The sequence below is a fragment of the Penaeus vannamei genome, chromosome 30 (genome assembly GCF_042767895.1).
Source record: "Penaeus vannamei isolate JL-2024 chromosome 30, ASM4276789v1, whole genome shotgun sequence".
Taxonomy (NCBI): Eukaryota; Metazoa; Arthropoda; class Malacostraca; order Decapoda; family Penaeidae; genus Penaeus; species Penaeus vannamei.
In genome coordinates this window covers 25,874,885-25,884,798 of record NC_091578.1, presented here as the reverse complement: position 1 = coordinate 25,884,798, position 9,914 = coordinate 25,874,885, and the positions used below count along the sequence as shown (strand labels likewise).

Below are 9,914 nucleotides of genomic sequence, written 5' to 3'. Positions count from 1 at the left end.
CGTGCATGTATAAGTGTGTGTGAACACACACAAATGAATATTCATATCTACCTTCTTACGTAAGTGTATACTCGCAAACACAAAAATAGACTCATACATATACACAAGCAACTAAACACGTGCGTGCATATGTAAACAACTAATCACTCAACTAAGATTCTTAAAAATATATAATAATGATACTATTACTAAAATAAAAATAGATTCATTAAAATAAAAGCGATGCCCCTGAGCTGTGGGTCTCCAGGGAATCCAAGGGGAACCCCAGTGCTCATCATGGGGTATAAAAAGGCTCGGAAGAAACGAGAGCAGCGCATCTTGCACTCAGCCTGCACCGAGACAGCACACTCCTCTCTGTCCCAAAATGAAGCTGGTGAGAGTCGCAGTTAGCGTATTATCAAATGCTACAGAGGGACGAGAAGTCCCTCTGTAGAACACGTTTTTCTTTCTGACATCTTTTCCTATCTCTCTCTCTCTCTCTCTCTCTCTCTCTCTCTCTCTCTCTCTCTCTCTCTCTCTCTCTCTCTCTCTCTCTATATATATATATATATATATATATATATATATATATATATATATATATATATATATATATATATATTGCGCCTTTAAAAATCAATAATGACTATTTGGAATCTATGTGTGACTTAACGAGTTGAAACATGACTGGCTCATTTTCGCAGATCTCCTTCTTGGTGGCCATGGTGGCGGCCCTAGCGTGCTTCTTGGGGTCCGCTCGCGCCATGCCCGACGCCCTCGCATTGGCTGGCCCTGACCCCGTGGCTGACCCTGACCCTTGGGGACATGGGAGTCGTAGGTATAGTTATGGGAGCTCTGGTTACCGTCGTCATTACAGACGCTGGTAGAAAAGGTCATGCCCAGCTACAGTGACCTCGCAGATTTAGGATCGACCTTGTATCAACACCCGTTGCTATGGCAGTTTTCATCACAAAACAAAATATCCTATTTGATATAGCTGAATAAAAAGAGTTAAACCCATACACATTTTCACTTACACCTTTCTCGATTTTCATATATCATCGAATAATGAAGAAATTGAAGATAAGTAATACCATTAAGACATATATCCCATATATATATATATATGTATACACCTGTACACACACGTACGCTCGCATACACACACACTCAAATACATATACATATATATATAGAGAGAATTTATGTGCGTATATACATATATGTGTGTGTGTGTGTGTGTGTGTGTAATGTAAATATAACGAAAACAAATTGACAAAAATATGAATGTGTTACCTATACAAGGGGTCCTCTACTTACGACGGAGATAACACACCTAAATACTCACATCACATATGCTAATGCAGTAAGTATACATGTATTAAAATCATAATCTAAAACATGACATTTCTATAACGTACCTAAAAACAACTCGACCTAAAGGAACACATGGAAGACACATTGTAAAAACTTCATGATTTCTAGCGTCGTATCCACGAAACGTCGTAAGTCGAGGCCGTCGTAAACCGAGGACCCCCTGTGCATGTGTATGCGTGTATGAGTATGTGTGTTTGTGTGTGTGTGGTTGTGCGTGTTTGTTCATACATACATATATATATATATATATATATATATATATATATATATATATATATATATATATATATATATATATATGTGTGTGTGTGTGTGTGTGTGTGTGTGTGTGTGTGTGTGTGTGTGTGTATGTATGTATGTATATATTAATGTAAATATTGATACGAACACATACATACATATATATAAAGGAATATACGTACAGGGGGTCCTCGGTTTACGTCGACTTCCGACGTTTCGTGGATATGACGCAAGAAATCACGAACAGTATTTGTAATGTCTTCAAATCGTTCCTTTAGCCCGAGTTGTTTTATGTACGTCATAGAAGTGTCTTGTATTTAGATTATGACTTTAGTACATGTATACACACTGCATTAGCATATGTGAGTGACTTTGGTGCTGTACTGCATTAAGGTGTGTTCCGACTTGCGTCAAAATTCGAGTTACGACGCCATCGTAGGGACGGATCTCCGTCGTAAATCGAGGACCCCCTGTATACGCAATATATATATATATATATATATATATATATATATATATATATATATATATATATATATATATATGTACTGAATACAACTATGAGAAAACACTGACAAAGAAAAAAAAATCAAGGCGTCGCTCGGATGTCCATTTCTGAGAAGTTATGGATTTTTTAGTGTTTTTTCAGCTTTGTTTGGATGTGTGTGTATGAGTGCATGTATATATGTGTGTAAAAGCATACATATTGATATTCGTATCTAACTTCCTACGTAATATAAGTACATACTCGCAAACACAAATACACACTCATACATACATATAAGCGCAGACAAATATACACGCACGTGTGTATGCAAACAGCCAATCACTTAACTAAGATTCTGTAAAAACATTAATAGTAATAATGATACTGAATATGACTGAATCAATCAAAAAAGCGATGCCCCTGAGCTGTGGGTCTCCAGGGAATCCAAGGGGAACCCCAGTGCTCATCATGGGGTATAAAAAGGCTCGGAAGAAACGAGAGCAGCGCATCTTGCACTCAGCCTGCACCGAGACAGCACACTCCTCTCTGTCCCAAGATGAAGCTGGTGAGAGTCGCAGTCAGTGCATCATTAAATGCTATAGGTCTAGCAGCTTTCTTCTTAGGTGTTCATAAGTCCAAGAATATGGATATGTTCACTTAGCTACTATTTGCTGGTAGTTGATCTTAAGTGTTTGTTTTGAAATGTTTTCAAGGGACGAATTAAAACTGATTTTGATAGGGTTGAAAATACAAATATCCACGAAGATCCACTCCCCTCTGTTCCAAGATGAGCGTCTCAGTTGGCGTATCCTCAAATGCTATGGGATTAGCAGCTTTCTTTGGTGTTGATCAGTTCAAGCGATTTATAATGTTATGGATATGTTTACTTAGCTACTTTTTGTTGGCATATTAATCTTGAGGATTGAAAATACAAATATTCCTTAAGAGCCAGTCTATCTACTTATAAACTTGCATTCATAAAAAAAAAAAATAATAAAAAAATACCAGAGGCCGTATTTGTGGAAAACAAAATCAATCATTTTATTTTCTATTTAAATAAGGAGTATCCGCTTTGACTTTCTTTTTTAGTCAGTCTTAAGTCTCTCTCTCTCTCTCTCTCTCTCTCTCTCTCTCTCTCTCTCTCTCTCTCTCTCTCTCTCTCTCTCTCTCTCTCTCTCTCTGCGTGTGTTTGTGTGACTCAATCTTGTAAACATTTGCGCCTTTAAAAACCAGCCATGACGATTTGGAATCTATGTGTGACTTAACAAGTTGAAACATGACTGGCTCATTTTCGCAGATCTCCTTCTTGGTGGCCATGGTGGCGGCCCTAGCGTGCTTCTTGGGGTCCGCTCGCGCCATGCCCGACGCCCTCGCATTGGCTGACCCTGACCCCGTGGCTGGCCCTGACCCCGTGGCTGACCCTGACCCTTGGGGACATGGGGGGCGTAGGTATGGTTATGGGGGCTATGGTTTCCGTAGTCATTACAGACGCTGGTAGAAAAGGTCATGCCCAGCTACAGTGACCTCGCAGATTTAGGATCGACCTTGTATCAACACCCGTTGCTATGGCAGTTTTCATCACAAAACAAAATATCCAATTTGATATAGCTGAATAAAAAGAATTAAATCCATACACTTATTTTACACCTTCCTCGATTTTCATACGTATCTACTAATGAAGAGATAGAGTAAAAGAATGAATAAAGATACCGTTCAGGAGTACGTTGCACTTGCATACATATGTGTGTGTGATCACACGTACACCCATATATGTGTACATATATGTATAGATATATATATGTGCATGTGTGTATATATATACATAAGTACATGCATGTGTATATCCCAAAGTCGACGGGAAAATGGTGAGTTCCCTTTGGCAATGCTTTGTTAAATGTTTCTGCACATAGATGGCTCTGCCAATGCTTAGCCACAAAGGAGTCAGTCAGATTTTGGGACCTCAGTTTTCCTTGAAAAACTGGAAAATGCTTTTTTTATTACTAATGTTATCAATATTGACACATTTTTGTTATAAACATTTTAATTGCTATATTGTTACTGATATTACTAACAGCAGTAACATTTGAAAAAATCGAAAATCAAGGAAAAGGGTAAACAGGTGAGACAGGTAGTTCGCGTAATTGTCTTATTGGTAACAGTACTTGTAGAGCCATCTATACGTAAAAACAATTACACAAAATAGGCAACGGCATGTACAGGCTGGGACTAAAGCCCTAGGATTTTTTCCGTGTTTTGTTTATTGCCCAGAATTGGCGCTGCAATCGCTGTGTAGTAAAGGGGCAGATTCCTGAATGGAGGAGGAAGGGAGGCCAGTGCTGGGTTGTAGGGATTCATTACTTTGCTTCAAACATGTGTTTGAATTAATAAGATCTTTAGATGTGTGATAACTACAAAGTGATTGCAGCGTCATCTCTGGGCAATAAGCAAAACACGGAAAATCTTTCCGAGGACATAATCACGAAAGATAGGAAAGCTCCGAAAATTCACGTGCTATCTACATACAGTAGTTCCGCGTCAGGCCGATAGATGGCAGTAGCAAAGCATAGGTATCACCAATTCGTTTACATTTTCGAAGCCTGCGGACTGTCATAGTGACTGGGATGCCGCGCATCCTCGTGTTCTACGTGATAACAGGAAAGAAACGCATCCAGAGTTTGTGTTTCACACTTTCCCAGGAGATAAACAGAGGTAATATATCGGAACTGTATATAACCGTATGAAATGTATGGACTGTGTATGCATATATCAAAAATCAATAATAGATATGAAGTTTTAATAGCTTCAGAATCACTGAGTGGTCATTATCTTATGTTACTGTATGTCGAGATTGTTTCATAAAAGTCAAATGTATCTATACGTAACGAAGTGTCAAATCATCTTCTAGGTATTTTTGTTTGATGATTTAAAATAATGCAAGGGATTACAAAAGGAGGGAAAAGTTAGTATAATGCAAGGCAGAGCGTGTAATACGTGATCTGCTAATCTCCAACAAATACCTTGTCATTAATTATGTAAACTGTATAAACTATCACTAATTATTGTATGTAAAAGATTACTGCCTAGTATAAAACAGTTTGTTATAATGTGAAAACAATTTTCACACAAAAAAATAGAGAAAATGAGAAAACTTAACCGATGATTTTTTTTCTGTTGCTTACATTATCTGTTTTAGAGTATTTTGGTCTCATTCAAACGACTCTTACATTTATTTATAGCAGTGATCTACCATTTCCAAGCTAAAAATCCCCCTTCCTACAATAATACCTCTTTCCCCACAAAACCATAAGAGTTCGGTATGGTAGTTAATGAGTATATATATATATATATATATATATATATATATATATATATATATATATATATATATATATATATATATATATATATACGCGCGCGCGCACACACACACATGCATATATATATATATATATATATATATATATATATATATATATATATATATATATATATATATATATATATATACATTTATATGCATTTCACAGTCAACTTATTTACCCTTAGTAGATGCATGTTTTCTTTGTGAGTGCCATTACTTACATCTTGCATAATGAAATCGATATAATATAATGTTTCTTTCATTGGATAAGGAAATCCTAAAAACTTGTGTAGTAGAAATAGGTTAGTAGAAATAGGCCTATCTGCCGTCATAGTAAATCGATATGCAGTAACTATTTCAATTGCCGTTGACACCATTTACTATTTTTCTGAATCTTAATTTGTAATGCTGATACAGACTTTACATAATGTATTTATTTTTTATATTAATATTTCGTTTTTCATAGTATTGAAATGGATCTTCCCTGCCATAGGCTGGCCATTTTCAAAAAAAAATAATTGTGCATATATATTACATATGAACGTATTTATTTTAGTGTATTTATGCACATCACAACAAAAGCTACAGGGTATGCAGTTTCCACTTTTCATCCGGAAATTATACTAATGGAAACTCAGATTCTAGACTTCTCCATGCTTGCCCAGACCAAAACCTTAGCTGTAAGTATTGAAAGGTTACCATTGTTAAACGATAGTATTTTGAGTTTTGAATTACCATTGTACATGGGAATGAGTAGTGGCAATGTTAATGTAACATCAGAACGTTTTGAGTAGATTAAGGAATGGTATGTTAAGAATATGAATTATTTCCTGATCAACAGAGTTGTAGTTTATTTCTATTAAATCTTCAAATTTAAAAGTAACCGCTGTAACTGTATTGAAATCAAGCATGCCTTAAGATACTTAGGTATCATGAAAATTTTAAATGCATATCATACTTGTATAATTATGTTAAATGGATTTTTCTTTTTTTATAGAAACTATAAAATTGTCTTTTTACAGACTGCAAACGTGCAAGCCAAGGGTCTGAAACTCTCTCTTTCTCAGAAAATATAGACATTGATTTTGGAAAGATGCTTTATGTATTTACATATTATTTGTGTAAATAAAAGAAAAGGATCATTGCTATAAATGCTACACAGGCTTCCCCAACCATAATTATCTCTGTTTCTCTCTCTCCCTCCCCTCTTTCTCTTTCCCTCTCTCTATCTCTCCCTCCCCTCTTTCTCTCTCCTCTCTATCTCCCCCTCCCCTCTTTCTCTCTCCCTCTCTATATCTCCCTCTCTCTATCTCTATCTCTCCTATCTCTATCTCTCTCTCTATCTATCTCTCCCTCTCCCTCTCTCTATCTCTCTCTCTCTATCTCTCCCTCCCCTCTTTCTCTTTCCCTTTCTCTATCTCCCTCTCTCTATCTCTATCTCTCCCTCTCTCTATCTCTCCCTCTTTCTATCTCTCCCTCTCTCTATCTCTATCTCTCTCTATCTCTATCTCTCCCTCTCTCTATCTCTATCTCTCCCTCTCTCTATATATATCTCCCTCTCTGTATCTCTCCCTCTCTCTATTTCTCTCTCTCTCTCTCATCCTCTCCCCCCCTCTCTCTCTCTCATCCTCCCCCCCCCCTCTCTCTCTCTCTCTCTCTCTCTCTCTCTCTCTCTCTCTCTCTCTCTCTCTCTCTCTCTCTCTCTCTCTCTCTCTCTCTCTCTCTCTCCTCATTATATTTAGGTATATGCATCTCCATGTATAAAATGATATTCTACATCCTTTTTATGTTTTTAGGGTTCTTTAAAAGGAACATTGGATGATAGGTAATTGCTACAAAAAGAAAGGTTGAAATCGACAAAATGGAAGCACAAGGTTTGTAAAATTCTAGTCAAAATAGATTCTAATTTTATCCTTGTGCCATCAAATGATTCAGCAGAAAAATCTGACATCAAGATATTTTATGAAGAAGTTCGAGTCTGAAGTAGCAACTCTAAGATACAAAAATGGTCTCACTCTACGTGAAGCCAGACAGGAAGCACGGCGAAAAGGTTTCTCCCATACTCCCTACTCTTGTAATGTTGCTTTCTCTGCCCCGCCCTCTCCACCTCAAGATGTTCCTACACCCTCGCTTATACCTACCTACTTCCCCACTTCCACTTCTACATTCTACCTCCCCCAGTCAAATTCTTTTGCTACTCTAAAGCCAGACATCCCAATCTCAACTACAGCTCCAATCTGAACTGCAGCCCAAACACCGTCCCCTCTCCCTCCCCGCACTACCCGCAGGAGACAGAATAAACGCCCCCCCCCCTCCTTCTTCCCCTACTGCACACTCACCTTTATCTTTATTCCTCAGACACCAGTCCCCTCTCCCCAATACCCCCATAAGAAAACCTTTGTCTCACAAAACTCTCCAACCAACTCCACTGCAAAAACTATGGAAGATATCCAAAACTATATGCTTGAGACACAAAATTCCACAACTCCTTCCACACTCGAAGTGACTGCCGATATCCATCACCCTCCTGCTCATATTCCCCCTTCACTTCTCCCTCCCAAATCTAACTGATTTCTCTGGCAACCCCATTCCTGCAGAACCCATCCAACTCTTAATACTTGTGACGGAACTCCAAATACTACCGATAACCATCCTCCCAACACCCATCCTCCTCCTACTAATATTATACCACATCCTCCTACTCCCTCCCAACACAACCCACCCCCCTCAACTCAAACTATACGTACACTCCCTCCCTCCATCCCCTCTATCATTTCCACTCCCTCCTGGATACACACGTGAAACACTTATGTAATTCTCTTACCTAAACCCACCATAGCCTATTCACACAATTTTACCCATCTTAACCTTTCAAGATCACTCTAGATAGTTGACGTATAGCAACTATCACCCTTCAGCCCTCCTTTAATATACTTTCCTATAGTGTTATATGACCTGAGATGTCTAGCACATATATTTTTGCTTTTTTAACCATTAACCATTAACCATTTTCTTTTGCAGATTATTATAAGAAGAAATGTATACATTTTGGTCTGTACTTTTTCTTTCAGCTTTAATGTACTCATTCCATGTGAATAATTGTTTACACTTGTCTGTGCATGGCCTGTGATTGTCAAGCAAATATTTTTACTGCTAATTATAATTGTTTTTTGCAGCTTTCATATTACATTCTAATCTATATTGTGTTGATATTTCAACATACTTCCATGAACTGGGTTTTTTTTTCTTATGTGAATATCGTGCATGTATTTATTGAGTTTATATCAGTTTCTTTCATTTATTCTTTTGTTTATGTGGTTGACCTGCATGCATTCTTTTGTTTATGTCATTGGCCTGCATATTTCTCTTTGGTTTATGTGTCTATCTAGCATATATTGCTTGCATTTATATGATGGCTCTGCATATATGTATTTGGTTAATGTGATTGTTCTGGATGTGTTACTTTTGTTTATGTTATTGTCTAGCATTTATTTCATTGGCTTGTGTGTGCCCTGTTTATATTATTTCTGCTTATGCGATTGTTCAAAGTTATTTTTGTTTATTTTAATGCACTACATATATTGGATGTGATTATTTTAGTGTCTGACATATTTCATTTTTTCTGTGTGTTTGTTTGCTTTTTGTTTTGTGTGTCCTGCATCATACTTGTATAGATATAAAACATTTGCAACACATTGCCATAATATCGAGGCTTCAGTAATATACCATGAATACTCAATAACAAAAAAAAAAATGAAAAGCTGAACGTTTATCTAAAGAATTAATACATTATTCATAAAATTAAGTTTAGCTTTAGTTGTTCAAATGATGTAATAAAAAAGCATGTGGCAATTTTCATGTAATTCGCAACAAAAGCATTGATCTTTAAATCATCGGTGATTCCAAATGATTAGAAAAAGCGCATAACAAATTACTAATGTTTATCACGAGCATAGAGAAACAAAATAAAAAAAAAACGTATTCGCAATTAAGAGTTATTGCTATATGGATAATACATCCGAGAAATTATAAATTTAGAATAAAGGACTGGCCACAAAATTACATTATAAAATTATAATAGTTACCCGTAGAAACTCACGAATATGGTTGTGCGTCATCTCAATAGATGGCGTTCCAAGGCGCCCATTTTTAATGGTGGATATATGAGCTTTCTCCTTATCCATATATAGTCTTTGCTTTGGTCCCAGACTGCACGTACATGGCATGCCCGGCGGCTTCGGGATATAAATATACACTTTTACACATATCTATACATATATGTGTGTGTGCATATATATCTGAGTGTGTTTGAGTGTATGTGTGTGTCTACACGTGTATGTCTGTAAATATATATATATATATATATATATATATATATATATATATATATATATATATATATATGTGTGTGTGTGTGTGTGTGTGTGTGTGTGTGTGTGTGTGTGTGTGTGTGAGAGAGTGTGTGTGTGT

The 9,914-nt window shown here is 36.8% G+C and overlaps 2 long non-coding RNA genes across 2 annotated transcripts; both read left to right on the top strand.

Moving 5' to 3' along the window:
• The first annotated feature begins 303 nt into the window (after positions 1–303).
• Positions 304–999, top strand: LOC138867436 (uncharacterized). Its single transcript, XR_011399808.1, has 2 exons — positions 304–373; positions 684–999. It is a non-coding gene; the product is annotated as an uncharacterized lncRNA (long non-coding RNA).
• A 1,519-nt stretch (positions 1,000–2,518) lies between these two features.
• Positions 2,519–3,714, top strand: LOC113821882 (uncharacterized). The gene is made up of 2 exons (XR_003477224.2): positions 2,519–2,648; positions 3,381–3,714. It is a non-coding gene; the product is annotated as an uncharacterized lncRNA (long non-coding RNA).
• The last annotated feature ends 6,200 nt before the right edge of the window (positions 3,715–9,914 follow it).